Raw genomic sequence first — 20,467 nt, forward strand, 5'->3', positions numbered from 1 at the left:
CTTTGTAGCACGGTGGCCAGAAGCAGATTTTCCACGTGGCTTATTCTTCAATTAAACTTTGTTAATTACATTTGGGGTTATGTCTGCTGTGTTTGTGTGCGGAGCTGATGTACACAATCTGTTTTCGCCTGTAATGAGGCAGCAGTGACGCATCGTTGCATTTGAAATAGTTATGGTTTATTCATGCTTGTACGAGGGTTGCACTAATTCTTTTTTTTGCAAGCTTATGTGAGTGATGAGGGTTCCGAGCCGTGAGATAGCCTTATAATTCCGAAGCGCGAGTGTGCAAAAAACCCCTGTCTTGTTCTATTACCTGGGATATAAATCCTCAATTCTCAAGGGTCACATTTAAATGCTTTATGTTTTCAGTTCAAGGAGAATGGAGGAGACCTTGAGATTAACACAGAGGCGGAATTTCGTATCCAGGGCCAAAAACAAAACAAGCATTGTTCAAGCCAATTGGCGTGACTGTTTGTTAAGGGAAGTGTTTGTTAATAGCTGGACGGCTTTCTGTGTGTTGTCCTCAGTTGTCCTAGAAAGAAAATCCAATTGAAGCAACATCTTGGGCTACAGAAATATGACAGCTGGTATTAGACCCCTTTGCTAAACAGACAGTGTTAGCAGAGTTATGCTGAAACCTCAAAAGAGTGTTATGCAAAGCAATAAGAAGATCAAGTTTGTGTTCCAGGCGGTGAAAAAAGTATACATGCAAAATATTGCATGGTAAGAGAGCCCGTGTAACTGAACATCTTTACTTTGAGAAAAAAAAACCTGTTAATCAAACTTGTTATCATGACATAAGTGTAAAATAAATGAAAATGCAAAGGTGATTAGTGCATAGCACTGTCTCCTAGACTGTTTGAAGACATCCAACTGGCAAGCACTTTGTTGTATCCTGTCTATTGTATATTCCTATGTATGCCTCTAGCCACTTTATGCCCTTCTAGATGAATGCCTCTGCACTGTGATGCACTACGGAATGTTGGATGCTGGTTGAAGATAAATTACAGTTACGATGGGGCTGAGCTGCCTGCTGGCCGCTCCTGGTGGGGCTTGTTCCAGGCTACTTACCAACTTACAATACATCTTCATGAAATACCTCAACCAGTCTGGAGTCCATTACTGCATTTTATTGGCGACGAGTTGATCTTACCCTCTACGCGCTCAATACAAGATTTTCAAAAGCCCACATCAATACTTCAATCTTCAATCAAGGACTTTGGCATCTGAGCCCCACCAGTGACCACCTCACCGGTCGCACCCAACTTATACACGCCAGATCCTTCTACTCAAATGTGTTCTTAGCATTTTCAACTGCAAGGGAAGCAGACCACCTTCTTTCACAAGCCGCTTTTAAGTTCAAGCTTCATCTTTAAGAGAAGCGGAGTGTCCTCCTAAATTTACAGTTCTACAATCTCTCTACCGCTTTCAGTGAGACCTACCATATTCTCCTGCCCACCAGTTCAAGCAAGGTACTGTTTTTGCCTTTGTTTGTGTGGAGTGAGGTGTTTCTACTCTCTGCACATCAATCTTTCTACGAGTTCAACTACTAAGTTTGGATGTCTTAGGGCTTAATTTCTGAATGGTGCCTGCATTTTCTCAAACTGCATCCATCTCTCTACATGTGGTTACTGTGCGTGGACTAGCGCAATAGCTGAGAACTCAAGACATCCCTAAGACCTTACAGTAGGCTGTGGATGTATTCAAACCTATTTTGCAGGGATCAGTACCCCCAAATCCCATGTTTATTTTGCTGGGCATACCTACGGAGATTGATCTCCCCAGAGTGAAACTGACGTTGCTCCAGCTGGGCTTGGTAGTAGCCAAAAGAGACTTGGCAAGGGCATGGGGTGTTGCGTCTAATCCAACACTAGAAGAATGGTGAAGGGGTATGGATATGTATATGCTAGGAGAGAAAAGAACCTATAAAGCACGGGGGTGCCCAAAACAATTCTGGAAAATATGGAAGCCATGGTTGACACATTATGGACTTACGCTCACGGACTCACAGTAAATTGAGGGGGGGGGGGGTGTACATGGGGGCAGAGGGGGTGAAAAGGGGTCCCGTTGCTAGGAATTATTTTTCTTTCATTGATTATTTATGTGACAATATGGTTGAACTCTGCTTTGGTTGTAATGAAGGAAGAATTGAGATGCTTTGAATACCTGACTTGTTTTTGTTCTGTAACTAAGAAATTGCAAATAAATACACCCCCCCTAAAAAAATCAACATTAAAACGTTTTTTTTGTTTTATAAATACATAAAAAACTGTTACAATCACGTTGCATCTGCAGTCCAATAAGATGATTTATTGATGTCTCATCATCGAAACCTAATGAGAACACAAATGGAATAATTGTAAGTGCCTTGATGGACAGCCAATCAAGCAATAGCAAACCAGTAAAACACCTGAAAGCTGAAGAAGGGCCGACACATAGGCCCTCTGCCACTCTTTACTTTTTATCATTTTACTTTCTTTTGAAGAATTGTTGAGATGAAGACTACTACAGACTTTTTAGCTAGAAGTGAAGGGCACCAACGTTTTTCTTTGTAGCTTGCCCTTAGCACTGCAGAATGCTGGGATTGCAAAATGCCAAAGATGTCTCATGTTGAGTTCATCTCATTGCTCTTTCGACCTTCACCCTACAATCTTTATCTCTTTTGCTCACTCTTGCAGTTTCTCTTTTTTGATCCCTGTTGAATTTGTATGCCCATTTCTGAAGGCCCGTGGCTCAAGAGGCGGTCAAGAACAAAGCTTCTATTTCCCTTCAGCCCCCACCAGCCATCTCAAATCCCTGCCCCTTGTACGGCCTTGAACTGGGATTCCGTCAGGAATCCGAATGGTCAGCCGTCTTGTAGCCAGGCGTAACTCACTTGGAATCTGTGAGTAGCGACGAAGAAGGAAGTCCTGTCTTCCAAGTTCACCTGCCCTACTTTAGAAATGTTCCTAAGCCGCATCTCAACAAGGGTGAAAATTAAAAAAGACTTACCTATTGGTCCTGCTGAGGCTACTGAAAGCCTGTCACACTGTCAGTCAGATCCTCCTGTAGAGCTTCATTATTAGGCGCACATGTGCTCCTGTGGTTCATGCATGAGAGGTAAATACAGATTTCCAGCTGCGTCAAGTAATACCACATCTTCACTTTCATTCCACACCACTCTGGAGTCAAACGTTTTTATTAAGAGCCCGTCAGGGAACAACAATATAAAATGAAATAAAAATTACCTCAGTCAAGCTGTGGAGCCACATTTACAAATACGTAAAACATTTAAAACAATTTCAGAAAAGATTTAAACAATTTAAGTACATTATAATACACAAATTCATTTGGGGGAGACCTTATATAAAACTCAGCATTTCATCTATGTTTGTTATGCTGAAGATAAAATATGACAGGTATATAACGGCCATGTTCTGCAGAAACTGCAGGGCAAATATCAAGTATATGTAGTAAGGCCTGGATTCCTCCCTGACAAAAAGCACACAATCCTGTGGAATTGTACCTACGGCTTTTATAGGCGTTAAGAAGAAGCATCCCCAACCTGAGTAACAATATAGTCCGTCTAATTCCATGTTCTAGGTTGAATGAAAAATACTTTTGTAGATATATTTCATCTCGAGCAGCCAGTGAGGGTTCATATAGTTTTAATTTCATGCAATGATGTAAGTCACTCCTTGACTTAAACTCGGGATAGAGTGTTTTTTTAAAAGAGCTTGATTTGTGCTCGCGTCCAGTTGCTTAGCTATTCCACATGGCATTCCAATTTATTTAAGACCAATTTTTTAAGTTTTCGGTAAACATAATATCTTTTTCGGGTCTTTATAAAGATTTCCTGCCTCAAGAGGTCTTCAAGTTTTCTCTCTGTTGTGTGACATAGGTTAAAGGCCCAGCGCACTATATTTGTTATTCCATAGGCAAAGAAAGTCATAAAATCAAGTCCAAGTCGCAGTGCCTGAACGGCGACTGATTGGCTTACTGAGGCCAGTTTATGAAGACGTTTTCCTTCACAGTGGTCCAGAAATGACCATGCCTTATAGGTGTGTATTCAAGAGCATATATGAAGGTCGGAGGGATTATTATGGTATGTATTTCTAGTAGATGCTTAAAATGTATCTTTCCAAAGCATTTATAAAATTGATTTAAAACCGCATGCCCCATGGCCTTATTTCCTAGATGTGTGTCATGGCATTTACTGTTGAGATTTTGTCTGAACACTTTTTCTGAATAGGTATAGGATTTTACCATCTGCAAAGGTGTTCCACCTATATGCCAGCTAAATGCCCGCTAGTGTTTTCTTCCTTTAAAAGCCATTATTTTAGTCTTTGTATATTCATTTTAAGGCAATTTCTCCCTGTGTACTCGTTCAAAACTTTCAAATTGCGCTGTAGACCTAGTGGGGTAAGATTACATAAAACCACATCATCCGAATACATTAAGATATGCAAATTATAAGAAGCAACACATGGAGGAACATGGTGTACATTTGCTAATTGGACTGGCAGATCACTGAGTCAAGTAATGAGGCCAACGGGCAGCCTTGTTTTGGGCCATTCTTTGTATTTTTGGGGTTAGACCCTTACTGCCTCCCATTGACATGCTGCACCATGTAGAGGAATGTAGTGCTATAAGTAGTATCAGTAAGTTCACAGGATGCCCAATGAGCTCAATTTCTTCCAGAGGGTTGGCCTGTCAATTGTGTCAAATGACATTTAGAAATCAATGTAGGTGAGGATTTGTGATTTTCTTACCACATATTTATCTATTAAAGCTTGGACCATCGCAATGTTATTCATCACTGAGTGGTTAGATGTGAAGCCTTTCTGTTCTCTTGGGATAATTCCTTTGATAGACGCCCAGTCCTGAAGATGTTCTAGTATGCTGCCTGCAAAGATCTTTCCCTGTGCTTCCAGGAGAGCAAAATTACAGTAGTTAGCTGTCGATGTTTGCAATCCTTTTTTATGAAGTTGTATAAAAATACTCCCCTTCCAAAAGGAAAGGGATTTGACCTGTCCGGTAGCAATGATTAAAAAGAGTAGGAAAAATAAGCCCCTTTTTTCGGGATCCTGTTTCAAACATTTATGGAGTTTTTGTCTGGGCCTATTGCTGCTGAGGGTCTTGCATTTTTTATAGATGCCGCTATATGTTTACTTGTTTGATGTAGTGCAAACTCAGCCTGATTTGCTGAAAAATCTAGTAACCATTTGATCGATTTGGGAGATGAATTCTCCGATTATAACATGGACACATATTTGATCCATTCTTACTCGGGGTTAGGGATAGTTGATAAAGATCTTTTTGTACCTCTGTAAATTGCAATAAGTCTCCAGAATTGCCTTGAATTTTTAATTGTTGCTGCCTGGTGTTGTTGCTGCCTGGTGATGGCCAATCTAGTTCTTGTTGAGTACCTCCCGTTTCTGTTTTATGTGAATACTCTCTTTTCTCCTGCAATACTAACATTTATTTTTTCCTAATGACTGAGAAATCGATGTTTTGTAGTTGGGAGAGTTTTTAAATGGCCACTGAAATGTCCTTTTCTTGAGGACTGTGTATACTGTTTACTTTTTTGCTGTTTGGCCTACTAGTCCTGGTGGAAATCGTGTCTGTTGCTTTCAGGATAATATTCTTAAAGGCAGTTATTGGGTTTGCATTTTCTGTTTTTATATACATTTCGATAGGTTTTTATTACTTGTTCAACCAGCTTTGGATACCAAAGTAACCAGCTCCGTGTTGGACCAAACTGTACTTTAGCATTTCCCATTTCCATTCTTCACTATGAAAACATGCAATGACTATGAACTTTACACTTTTCCAACAATCTGCTTAGTTTTGAAACTACGCATCAAAACTGCTCTACACAATCTGTTTATTGTTTTATATTGCCATTTGTTTTTCCTGCCCACGCTGATATCATATATTGTGCTTGAATAGTGCTGTAGAATGCCTTGTTTTTACTAAGAGCCTATTATATTTGTCCTTGTCTGTGACCATGTATTGACATTTCATGTCACTATTCTATGAGTGCTTTGGAAATCCTCTTGCTAAATATGCTGCTGCCTTGACAAATTGGCTCTTAATGCATTTGTAACCATTGTAAATTTTTTTGCTTGCTGTTATCTGGCTGAAAATGCACTGACATAACATACTATGTTTTTAGGTCTAGCCTTTTCTATCCGCAGGGATAAATAGGCGAGATTATAGTAAGTGGAAAAGAAAAGTCTACCTAGCTGCGGATTGCGTACAGTTCATGTGAACTATGCGCGTGTACATCATCGCCAGCCACATCACACACCACGATTTGTCTGTGCCTCGGCATCAGTCTTCAAAGGCTGCCGCTCCCCCGCCCCCGCATCAGACTTGAAAGGAATGCTACCCAGCCTTTGCTTACTGGCTACAAGCTCGAGTGCACGTCCTTTGTTGTTGCACCTCTCACAACAGCCCCTCCCCACTACAGAGCGCGTCTCACGGCCGCGCTTTCACTTTGAAGCCCGCGCGGTAATCTCTGTGTGCTGTGACGTCCGACGGCCACCTTCCGCCCGTCACTGCTTGCTATTAGTTGTATTTAACTGTACCATTTTTATTTTATTTCACGAGTGCTGCAGCCTTAGAACTTCAAGAGCTTCTTTTTAAAGCGCCTCTTCATTATATATGAGGAATGTTAAAAAAAATCTGCTAGTTTTCCCCGAAGAAGATAGACAAAAATCGGCTCTTCGGGTTACTTGTTCATTTTCGGAAAAGGTTCTGATTAGCTGTCTCCGATTCCTGTGACACTTTCCATCGCTCCCTTCCATATTCAAATCTCTACCCATCGTCTGTTTCTTAAACTTAATACCATGGACCCCCATCCCTGAGGCCCACGCCCTCCACCCCTTTCTTCCTTACCTGCTTACTTCTTTTGGTCTTTCTGCATCGTTCGCATGGTTTCCAAGCAACGTGACAACAGAGCCAAGTGACTGTCAATAACCAGATTGTGTCCCAGTCTTTTCCGGTCAGCACCCTCACAGAAGGCGGAGCTCTTGCTGTCAATCAACAAGTAGCAGGCTACTATTTCTGACGAAGGAAGTTGCATTTGCACTACGTTCTATATCAGGAAACCGCTGTATGTTTTGAGTCAAGTAGCTTGGCTAGGGTGATCATCTGTCTGTTATTTTACACTGAGAGACCGTTGTCTGTGATTTATAATATAACGGATAGCATTTGCTGTGCTTGTGTTGTCCGTGAGTTATAACGGATAACATTTGCTGTGCTAGCTTGGCTTTGAGGCAGACATTTAAGTCAGCATTTTTTTATACCCTTTAAAGCTTTTTAGTGATCTTCGGCCAAGTTCAGAATACACATGCTACCCATACTTTGTGTGTTTTTGCAGCTTTATATAGCACAAAGGTTCCCCTGACGGCATTAAAGCAGTTTACAAGAGAAGCAGAAGTTGTACACTTGAAGCATAATTTTTTAGAATTTTTTTATGGCACGAGGAGAATAAGTGATTTGCCCAGAATCACAGGAAGTTGATCCGACACTGGAATTCGACCTCCCCATGCCAGTGTTTAATTTTTGCTGGTGGTTTCTTTCCGGTTATCTGCATGGCACTGGTCAACACTGGCACTCATGGAAATCTGACTCACGCTTTACTTCATTCTCTCTGGCTGGCTCACGTTTACTTTATTCTATCTCAGTCTGTTACTTTATTATCTCTCTCCACTCTTTTGTTGGCTCGTTCTCCCCCCACTCTTTCTCAGTGCATTTGTTCCCCCAGTCTTTCTTAGTGCTTTTATTCCCCTCACCCTCCCCCACCTCCTCACCCTCACACCCCCTCACCCTCACACCCCCTCACCCTCACACCCCCTCACCCCCTCACCCTCACACCCCCTCACCCTCACATCCCCTCTCACATTTACTCACCGTCTCACTCACCGTCTCACCCACCCTCACCCTCCCTCTCACCCTCACATACCCTCTCACTCTTACATACCCTCACACACCCTCTCACCCACCCTCACCCTCACACCCCCTCTCACCCACCCTCACCCTCACACCCCCTCACCCTCACACACCCCATCACCCTCACACACCCTTTCACCCTCACACACCCTCATGCCACCTCACCCCTCACCCACACACCCTCACTCACCCTCACACCCCTCACCCGCTCAGCCCTCTCACCCTCACACACCCTCACCCTCACACCCCCTCACCCTCACACCCCCTCACCCTCACACACCCTCACTCACCCTCAGACACCCTCACTCACCCTCACCCTCCCTCACCCTCACACACCCTCACCCTCCCTCACCCCCACCCACCCTCACACCCCCTCTCACCCACCCTCACCCTCACACCCCCTCACCCTCACACCCCTCCCCCTCACACCCTCACCCTCACACACCCCCTCACACCCCCTCACTCTCTCATCCCGTCACCCTCACACCCCCTAACCCTCACACATCCCTTAACCCTCTCACCCACCCTCACACACCCTCTCACCCTCACACACCCTCTCACCCTCACCCACCCTCTCACTCTCACACACCCTCACCCTCTCACCCTCACACACCCTCTCACCCACCCTCAACCTCACACCCCACTCACTCTCACGCCCCCCTCACCCTCACACCCCCTCACCCTCACACCCCCTCACCCTCACACCCCCTCACCCTCACACCCCCTCACCCTCACCCCCTCACACCCCCTCACTCTCACCCCCTCACACCCTCACACCCTCACCCTCACACCCTCATGCTCCCCACACCCACACAACCCCTCAACCCCTCACCCTCACACCCCCTCACCCTCACACCCCCTCACTCCCACAACCCTCACCCCCACAACCCCTCACCCCTCACCCTCACACCCCCTCACCCTCACGCCCCCTCACCCTCTCACACACCCTCACCCTCTCACACACCCTCACCCTCTCACACACCCTCACCCTCTCACACACCCTCACCCTTTCACACACCCTAACCCCCACACACCCTCACCCCCACACACCCTCACCCCCACGGCACTGGTCAACACTGGCACTCATGGAAATCTGACTCACGCTTTACTTCATTCTCTCTGGCTGGCTCACGCTTTACTTCATTCTCTCTGGCTGGCTCACGTTTCCTTTATTCTATCTCAGTCTGTTACTTTATTATCTCTCTCCACTCTTTTGTTGGCTCGTTCTCCCCCCACTCTTTCTCAGTGCATTTGTTCCCCCAGTCTTTCTTAGTGCTTTTATTCCCCTCACCCTCCCCCACCTCCTCACCCTCACACCCCCTCACCCTCACACCCCCTCACCCTCACACCCCCTCACCCTCACACCCCCTCACCCTCACATCCCCTCTCACATTTACTCACCGTCTCACTCACCGTCTCACCCACCCTCACCCTCCCTCCCACCCTCACATACCCTCTCACTCTTACATACCCTCACACACCCTCTCACCCACCCTCACCCTCACACCCCCTCTCACCCACCCTCACCCTCACACCCCCTCACCCTCACACACCCCATCGCCCTCACACACCCTCATGCCACCTCACCCCTCACCCACACACCCTCACTCACCCTCACACCCCTCACCCGCTCAACCCTCTCACCCTCACACACCCTCACCCTCACACCCCCTCACCCTCACACCCCCTCACCCTCACACACCCTCACTCCCCCTCAGACACCCTCACTCACCCTCACCCTCCCTCACCCTCACCCTCCCTCACCCTCACACACCCTCACCCTCCCTCACCCCCACCCACCCTCACACCCCCTCTCACCCACCCTCACCCTCACACCCCCTCACCCTCACACCCCTCCCCCTCACACCCTCACCCTCACACACCCCCTCACTCTCTCAACCCGTCACCCTCACACCCCCTAACCCTCACACATCCCTTAACCCTCTCGCCCACCCTCACACACCCTCTCACCCTCACACACCCTCTCACCCTCATCCACCCTCTCACTCTCACACACCCTCACCCTCTCACCCTCACACACCCTCTCACCCACCCTCAACCTCACACCCCACTCACTCTCACGCCCCCCTCACCCTCACACCCCCTCACCCTCACACCCCCTCACCCTCACACCCCCTCACCCTCACCCCCTCACACCCCCTCACCCTCACCCCCTCACACCCTCACACCCTCACCCTCACATGCTCCCCACACCCACACAACCCCTCAACCCCTCACCCTCACACCCCCTCACACCCCCTCACTCCCACAACCCCTCACCCCCACAACCCCTCACCCCTCACCCTCACACCCCCTCACCCTCACGCCCCCTCACCCTCACGCCCCCTCACCCTCTCACACACCCTCACCCTCTCACACACCCTCACCCTCTCACACACCCTCACCCTCTCACACACCCTCACCCTTTCACACACCCTAACCCCCACACACCCTCACCCTCACACCCCCTCACCCTCACACCCCCTCACCCTCACACACCCTCACTCCCCCTCAGACACCCTCACTCACCCTCACCCTCCCTCACCCTCACCCTCCCTCACCCTCACACACCCTCACCCTCCCTCACCCCCACCCACCCTCACACCCCCTCTCACCCACCCTCACCCTCACACCCCTCCCCCTCACACCCTCACCCTCACACACCCCCTCACTCTCTCAACCCGTCACCCTCACACCCCCTAACCCTCACACATCCCTTAACCCTCTCGCCCACCCTCACACACCCTCTCACCCTCACACACCCTCTCACCCTCATCCACCCTCTCACTCTCACACACCCTCACCCTCTCACCCTCACACACCCTCTCACCCACCCTCAACCTCACACCCCACTCACTCTCACGCCCCCCTCACCCTCACACCCCCTCACCCTCACACCCCCTCACCCTCACACCCCCTCACCCTCACACCCCCTCACCCTCACCCCCTCACACCCCCTCACCCTCACCCCCTCACACCCTCACACCCTCACCCTCACATGCTCCCCACACCCACACAACCCCTCAACCCCTCACCCTCACACCCCCTCACACCCCCTCACTCCCACAACCCCTCACCCCCACAACCCCTCACCCCTCACCCTCACACCCCCTCACCCTCACGCCCCCTCACCCTCACGCCCCCTCACCCTCTCACACACCCTCACCCTCTCACACACCCTCACCCTCTCACACACCCTCACCCTTTCACACACCCTCACCCTTTCACACACCCTAACCCCCACACACCCTCACCCCCACACACCCTCACCCCCACGGCACTGGTCAACACTGGCACTCATGGAAATCTGACTCACGCTTTACTTCATTCTCTCTGGCTGGCTCACGCTTTACTTCATTCTCTCTGGCTGGCTCACGTTTCCTTTATTCTATCTCAGTCTGTTGCTTTATTATCTCTCTCCACTCTTTCGTTGGCTCGTGCTCCCCCCACTCTTTCTCAGTGCATTTTTCCCCCCACGCTTTCTTAGTGCTTTTTTTCCCCTCACCCACCCCTACCCCCTCACCCTCACACCCCTACCCCCTCACCCTCACACCCCCTCACCTCACCCTCACACCCCCTCACCCTCACCCTCACACCCCCTCACACTCAACCTCACACCCCCTCACACTCAACCTCACACCCCCTCACACTCAACCTCACACCCCCTCACACACTCCCTCACCCTCACACACCCTCTCACATTCACTCACCCTCTCACTCACCCTCTCACCCACCCTCACGCACCTTCGCACCCTCACACACCCTCTCACTCTTACACACTCTCACCCTCACACACCCTCTCATCCACCCTCTCCCCCACCCCCTCATCCACCCTCTCCCCCACCCCCCCCTCTCACCCACCCTCACCCTCACACACCCTCACCCTTACACCACCTCACCCTTACACCCCTCACCCTCACCCTCACACCCCCCTCAACCCCCTCACTCTCACAACCCCTCACCACTCACCCTCACCCACCCTCACCCTCACACACCCCCTCACCCTCACACACCCCCTCACCCTCACACACCCTCACACACCCTCACACACCCTCTCACCCTCACTCACCCTCTCACTCACCCTCACCCCACCCTCACCCTCACACACCCTCTCACCCTCACACACCCTCTCACCCTCACACACCCTCTCACCCTCACAGACCCTCACACCCCCTCACCCTCATACACCCCATCACCCTCACACACCCTTTCACCCTCACACACCCTCATGCCACCTCACCCCTCACCCACACACCCTCACTCACCCTCACACCCCTCACCCGCACAGCCCTCTCACCCTCACACACCCTCACCCTCACACCCCCTCACCCTCACACCCCCTCACCCTCACACACCCTCACTCACCCTCACCCTCCCTCACCCTCCCTCACCCTCCCTCACCCTCTCCCCCACCCCCCCCTCTCACCCACCCTCACCCTCACACACCCTCACCCTTACACCACCTCACCCTTACACCCCTCACCCTCACCCTCACACCCCCCTCAACCCCCTCACTCTCACAACCCCTCACCACTCACCCTCACCCACCCTCACCCTCACACACCCCCTCACCCTCACACACCCCCTCACCCTCACACACCCTCACACACCCTCACACACCCTCTCACCCTCACTCACCCTCTCACTCACCCTCACCCCACCCTCACCCTCACACACCCTCCCACCCTCACACACCCTCTCACCCTCACACACCCTCTCACCCTCACAGACCCTCACACCCCCTCACCCTCATACACCCCATCACCCTCACACACCCTTTCACCCTCACACACCCTCATGCCACCTCACCCCTCACCCACACACCCTCACTCACCCTCACACCCCTCACCCGCACAGCCCTCTCACCCTCACACACCCTCACCCTCACACCCCCTCACCCTCACACACCCTCACTCACCCTCACCCTCCCTCACCCTCCCTCACCCTCCCTCACCCTCCCTCACCCTCCCTCACCCTCACACACCCTCACCCTCCCTCACACCCCCTCACACCATCACACACCATCACACACTCTCACAACCCTCTCACCCTCACACCCCCCACACCCCCACACCCTCACACGCCCCCACTCTCCCTCACCAGCATAGCATAAAAAAACCTAGCATAGCATAACAAAACACAGCATAGCATAACAAAAAGATATATGATAGAAAAACATAGCATAGCCTAACAAACCAAAACATAGCATAGCAAAACACAACATAGCATAGCATAACAAAACACAGCAAAACATAGCATAGCATAACAAAACATAGCATAACAATACAAAGCATAGCATAACATAGCAAAGCATAGCAAAACAAAACATAGCATAGCATAACAAAACATAGCAGAACATAACATAGCATAACATAACAAAACAAAGCATAACATAACAAAACAAAACATAGCATATCAAAACATAGCAAAGCATTGCATAGCATAGTATAGCAAAGCATAACAAATCACACCAAAACATAGCATACATAACAAACATAGCATAACACAACAAAACATAGCATAGCATAACAAAACATAGCATAGCATAACAAAACATAGCATAACAAAGCAAAGCATAGCAAAACACAACAAAACATAGCATAGCTTAACAAAACACAGGATAGCAAAACTAAACATAACATAGCATAGCATAACAAAACAAAGCATAGGATAGCAAAACAAAACAGCATAGCATAACAAAACATAGCATAACATAACAAAACATTGCATAGCTTAACAAACCACAACACAACACAGCATAGCAAAACAAAACATATAATAGCATATCAAAACATATCATAGCATACCAAACACAACAAAACATAGCATAGCATAACAAAACATAGCATAGCATAACAAAACATAGCATAGCAAAACAAAGCATAATAAAACATAACAAAACATAGCATAGCATAGCATAACAAAACAAAACATAGGATAGCAAAACAAAACATAGCACCACCACAGCATCACTCAGGGGCACCACAACATCACTATGCGCTACCACAGAATTACTGAATGCCACAGCATCACTCGTTCGCCACCACAACATCACTCAGCTCCACCACAGCATCAATCTGTGCAACCATTCAACAACAACTGGTTCAAATATGTTCTCTCAATGTTTCAAGCTTTATTACAAATGTAACAAAAATATGTTAATATTTCACTTCTGTTCTTGGATTTTCGTCACAATAAAATACACTGAACATAATCTTCATAAAAGTTATTTACAAAAGTTTAAGCTATTGCCATTATGAATTAAAATGACTTTTATTTAAATATTAATTTTTTTTAAAAAATCAAAGCCATTGTTATTTGTAATATCAATACATGTAAGTCACGTAAATACAACACATATTGCATTACAAATGCTATAGGTGTCACATTTGTGAAAGTTATAACTATTGGCATTGTAAATAACAAAGCTATTAATTTCACTATTTTCAAAAACAAACCCTAAATAAAAAAAATGTCATTTACAATACGAATAGCTCAAACTTCGCTAATGCGAGACCTATTGCATTGCAAATGCTTGTTTAATATTGTTATCCTCTTAGCTGATGGTTATTATCTCCTGTAATGGTTCTTGCTACTTGCTGCATGTCCCCTACGTTCCCCTAGTTACTTAAGTGTGTCTACATAGACCAGACTTTTCTGATCTTCACCCCTAGATAATGTAACCTTACATTTGCACCGTGGCTCAAACTTACACATCCACATCAAAATAGACCATCAGGATAAAGAAAACTGTCAAAGAGTGCTGTCAGACATCTAAAAAAATAACACTTTAATCAAACATCAGGAGACTTTTTTTGTGAACAAATATTACAGCCTAAAATCTCGTGTGACAAAGACTGACCTCCTGTTCTTCACAAATGACATTGGAGTCTGGATGAACACCCTTTGTGTCTTTCGTCATGAAGAAAAGTCAAATACCATATGGTCATACACTGAAAATCTCACGATATTTTAACATGCCTTTTGAGTTGATATTTGTCTTTTTTCGCAATGGCAGAGAGATGGTTCAATCATGTGACATCAACTTGTATATCCTTACACTTTTTAGCACATTAAAGAATAAGACCCAACCTTTTCTAAAAATACCCCCCTCTCCTTCAAACACCTCCTATTTCGACTTGCACTCTGCAGCCTCCATTGAGACACCTACCGTTTATTAACTACATATGGAAACCACTCCTGCTTCTCATGAGGCCTTAAAGTCAGTCGCGGCCAGCATGACCCGCGAGTGAGGTTATTTAATAAAAAAAAAATCAACTTACCATCTCCTCCGGTCTGCGTCATGTCTCCTCTTTCCTCTTTCCTCTCCATAGAAGTAGACCGCCTCCCTCCCCTCACCTAAGCCAATCACAATGCTGCAATGGCAGCATTGTGATTGGCTAGGAATCCGACCCCACAGGCGTTTATGGGGAGGCCATTTTCTCTATGTATGCTGCATGCAGCCTACATAGAGAAAATGCAGAGTGTGTATGACTGGTTTGGTCCACACTCAGCGGGCAAGCCACTCCTCCCCTGGACTCTTGCAGGACTGCCAACCAGCCAGCCCCAACCAGGCATACCCTTCTGCTTTCTCGCAGTGCGAGAAGCAGAAACATAAAACAGTATTTTAAATACCATTTTATGTTTCAGCTTCTCGCACTGTGAGGAAGCAGTCCTTGCTTAAAGTTGGTCATTCCCCCGGTTGACATATTATGTCACTGCTTCCAAAGAGGACTTAGCACCTAACTACCTACCCTCTTGAGAACATACCTGTCTCACTTAAAGCCTGAATTCACAATAGCACAGATGCTATTACAAGCCTGCTTACCCCATCATGCCAACTGCAACTTCTCTTCATCCAATTATAGCTCCCATCTAAACTGTCTCCTTCAGCTAGGTAAATCCCTGATATTGGATCTACTCCAAATAGTGACTCCTCATGAACAGGAGAGAGCCACCCTGACCAAACACATGACTCCTATGCCTCACCCTGACCAAAACGGTACAAAAGGGGGTGGTGATGGACGGAGCATCTGAACTAATGAAACACTCACACCCAGTCAACAGATCTGGGTTTAATCCATCACCGTTCTTTAGCCCACTCTGCCACCCAGTTCAGACATGACCATATGCAAATCAGTCTGACCCTGTGCCTCATGGGAACAGTCCAGCCCGAACTGCCAAGCCATGCCTTCCCTGGACCGGATTCAAGCTTCCTAGGACCGGTTTCTGGCATTACAGCCGTCTTCAGCCAGGCTTGCTTTAATCCAGTGGCAAAGTGAGCAAGGGACTCACGTCTGAGCATACCCTGCCATCTTATGGCGAACAAAGCAGTACAAAAGGGGGTGGTGATGGATGGAGCATCTGAACCAATCAAACACTCACACCCAGTTATTATATCTGGGTTTAATCCATCACCAATCTTTAGCCCACTCTGCCACCCCAGTTCAGACATGGCCATATGCAAATCAGTCTGTCCCTGTGCCTCATGGGAACAGTCCAGCACGAACTGCCAAGCCATGCCTTCCTTTGACCGGATTCAAGCTTCTTAGGACCGGTTTCTGGCATTACAGCCGTCTTCAGCCAGGCTTGCTTGAATCCAGTGGCAAAGTGAGCAAGGGACTCACGTCTGAGCATACCCTGCCAACTTATGGCGAACAAAGCGGTACAAATGGGGGTGGTGATGGACGGAGCATCTGAACTAATGAAACACTCACACCCAGTCAACAGATCTGGGTTTAATCCATCACCGTTCTTTAGCCCACTCTGCCACCCCAGTTCAGACATGGCCATATGCAGATCAGTCTGACCCTGCGCCTCATGGGAGCAGTCCAGCCCGAACTGCCAAGCCATGCCTTCCCTGGGCCGGATGCAAGTTTCCAAGGATCGGTTTCTGGCATTACACCCGTCTTCAGCCAGGCTTGCTTGAATCCAGTGGCAAACTGAGCAAGGGACTCACGTCTGAGCATACCCTGCCTGGATTTAGGCCCAGATCTCTGTACGGGGGTGAATGTATGACATTGTTCTGCATTCTGTCCATCAACTGTTGTTTTTGCATTTGTCACCCCGAGTGGGATGGGTATGCTCAGACGTGAGTCCCATGCTCTCCAGACCACTGGAGTCAAGCTATCCAGGCTGAAAACGGCTAATAGCCAGAAACCTGTCCTAGGATGCTTGATTCCGGTCCAGTAAAGACATGTCTTGGCAGTTCGGGCTGGACTGTTCCCATGAGGCACAGGGTCAAGGCTGATTTGCATATGGCCATGTCTGAACTGGGGTGGTGTGAAGTGCAAAAAAACGATGGATTTAGGCCCAGATCTCTGTACTGGGGTGAATGTATGAATGAAAAAGACATTTGTACAGCGATAGGTGGCATGTATTTAGGACCAGATCTCTGTACTGGGGTGAATGTATGACATGTTTCTGCATTCTGTCCATCAACTGTTGTTTTGCATTTGTCACCCTGACCAAACACATGACTCCTATGCCTCATCAATCTCTAACCCCTCTCTTCACTGAAACCTCCACTGGCAACTTTGTTAACCTCCTCACTCCTCCCCCACTCAACTATGCATCCTGTCGTACCTATTCCACCGAGCCTGTGTGTATCCAATTGTTACTATTCAAAGGACTACATTTCACAAAGATTATATTAGAGCGGCATGCCTAAATAAACTGAGGAACATAAGCACTACCACTCTCTGCAACTAAACCGCCCCCCTCAGAAACTGAAGACCTACCATCTCAAACACTGCAGCTGTGTCATCGCTTCTCCATGAAGAAATACTGGATATTTAACCCCTTTTAGCCTGGTATTGATACTATCCTTCCTCTAGGATACAATATCATTCACAGAGGCAGACACCCAGAGCTGGCAGTCGAGTCACTCTCATCTTCAAAGAAAACTTTAAGGCAGTCTCGTCAAAACTAAACCCACATCCACATTTGAATGTCTCACCATCAAACTCTACCAACAGTGCAGTTAGATAGAACGTAACCCATATCATTGTCCCTCCTTGTAATAATAAAGCCTTTTGTAGAGGCCACATGGTAGTTCTAGATACCAGTTACATTCTCACAAGTATTACCTAGCTATTAAAAACTACATCATCCCTTGGAAGAAGGCCAACGATGCAGCCAGGAACCAAATGAAGATCTTTGTTTGTGACAATCAACTTGCTCAGCTCATTACCTGGAACACCCACATTAAGGGCTCCATCTTTCATTTCATCATTGCGATGGCCAAACTGAAGTAAACATTAGATGCACTTCTATTGAACTGGTCAGGTCATCTATTTCTACCATTTACGTACACTGCAGATCCTACATACAAATACTTGTAAATAGTCTAATCACTTTCAATTGTTCAGGATAGCTTTCCTCCCACCAACTTTTGTCTATTTCAATCAAAGAGCTGATATCCTACACCTTAACAATGCACTAACCAAGATCCAAACCTGGTTCCACAACAGCCCTCTCAAGCTCAGCCCTAACAAAACTGAGATAATCCTCTACTCTCCCAAAACCAACCCTCTCCTCATTCAAACTTGGATCGCTGACCTTAATGCCCTAAACTGTTCTTTGTCACTCGCCAGAATCTGTCAAACCGCTCTGCATCACCATCAATAATAAGCTCACGCTGAATTCCCATATAAAGAACTCAGCAAAAGGTGCACGCTTCACACTCTGGCATCTCAAAAAAATCAAACCCTTTATCCGAGCTGAAGACTTCAAATTAATTATCCGATCTTTTGTCCTAAGAAAAATTGACTTCGGAAATGCTCTTCTCGCTGGAACCCCGAAAATCCATCCCCCCCATCAAATCTGTCCTAAACTTTGCGGCCAGACTAACAACTAACTAAACGTTTTGACCATATCTCACCTGCCCTCAGGGACCTCAAATGGTTCCCCATTGAAGGCAGATCCTCCTATAAAATTGCCTGCGTTACACACAAAACCCTCTATCAAAAGACTCCACTCTATCTCTCAACCAAAGACAATAAAGCTGGCTGTGCCCGAACGTTGAGAAGCACCAACTCTCTGCTCCTCATACCTCCACTACTAAAAAAAAAAGTATCCCAATCCCGCTCCTTCTCTGGCAAGGCACCCAACATCTGGAACGCCCTCCCCAAAGACCTTCGATGTAACCCTTCTTATGTCAGCTTCAAAAGAGACCTTAAAATACACCTTCTCCCTAAATATTTGGGTACCTAATTCCCTGCTCTCCGCACCGACTACTTTCCTTCCTCCTTCCTTTTTGCAACTCCTCCTCCCTCTCGCACCTACACACCCCCTCTACACCCCTCTCCCCTCCCAGCCCATTTTTCCCATCCCCCCTTCTTCTCCTACCCAATTCCCCCCCCCGTCCTACAATGTCCTCCGAACCCTCATAGGTATACTGTAAAATTGTTATTATGTAACAATATATTTGTTATTTTTATTGGTTTGGTCTATCCTCTCCTTCTCTATTTCTCTAAGTACTTAAGAGTGTTCTTTTTACTCTTTTAGATCACCTTGTATAATTTGTTTCTCTCATAACAATTGTTGCTTTTTCTTGTTTATAACCATGAAAATGTAAAGTGCTCTGATACCCTTGGGTGAAGCTAGAGCTATATAAAATCTTCAAAATAAATAAATAAAGAGTGGTGCTCTGTTTATTTCCCTTCCTCAGTTTACAATATACGGTGCATGGTGCTGTTCTTCTATGGTGATGTTTTTCACCATACCTTGTTTTTTCTTTTTCTGCACACTGTTCCAATATTTCACAGTTTTTGGTGGTGGCTTCGCGTTCTGACGTGGAAAAGCTTCTGACGAAAACTGATGTTGGTGCTCCGGGGCAGGGCAGATATGTCTTCGTTGACGTCACGTCCATGGACGACGTCAGGGTGGAGCCATACGGCGCCACCCCCCGGCGCGCAGATGTGCTGCTGCACAACATTTTCCAGACCAGTCTGATGCCTGGTGATATTCTAAGTTAAGGAATCTGCTGCTAGACTATATCGCTACCAGATACATCTTTACCGAAGGTAAGTAACTTGTTGTTTTGGTAAACAGTGGAGCATTGTCTGAGGGCAATGCAAACTAGAGGAAATGAGAGCAGCAACTAGGGAGACTGGTGCGGAAACACCTAGACTATAGCACCAGTTTACATGCAACCTTTAAAAGTCACAATAAACTTGTGCCTTATATGAAAAGGTAGACAGACACAAACTACCTCTGCTCTTCCAGGTAGATCTGAAAGGATGCAGCTTTCTAGAGCATTTGGCTGTTCTGAGACTCCTGAGTGACATATGTTACTTCCTAAAGATTCACCACTGGGTCTGGGCTCCCAACGGCACAGCTTGCCACAAGCTATAATGAACAAAAGAATGCACGTGCCGCTATTTGCTTAACCTAAACTATTTTTTCAAAACATATGACCTAAAACACCATGTTTTGTGTGTATTAACACTTCTTTATTTGTTTTTTATTTTATTTCATTTATACATTTTCTACTTTGGTATCTTAGTTTGCCAAATTCACATTTTTA

At 47.0% G+C, this 20,467-nt stretch overlaps 1 protein-coding gene across 1 annotated transcript in view; it reads left to right on the top strand.

The window, feature by feature from the left end:
- Positions 1-20,467, top strand: part of CCDC93 (CCC complex scaffolding subunit CCDC93) — a 994,005-nt gene that overhangs the window by 258,702 nt on the left and 714,836 nt on the right. The gene's annotated exons all lie outside the window — the stretch shown is intronic.

Source organism: Lissotriton vulgaris, chromosome 2_1 (genome assembly GCF_964263255.1).
Source record: "Lissotriton vulgaris chromosome 2_1, aLisVul1.2, whole genome shotgun sequence".
In the NCBI taxonomy this organism is placed as follows: Eukaryota; Metazoa; Chordata; class Amphibia; order Caudata; family Salamandridae; genus Lissotriton; species Lissotriton vulgaris.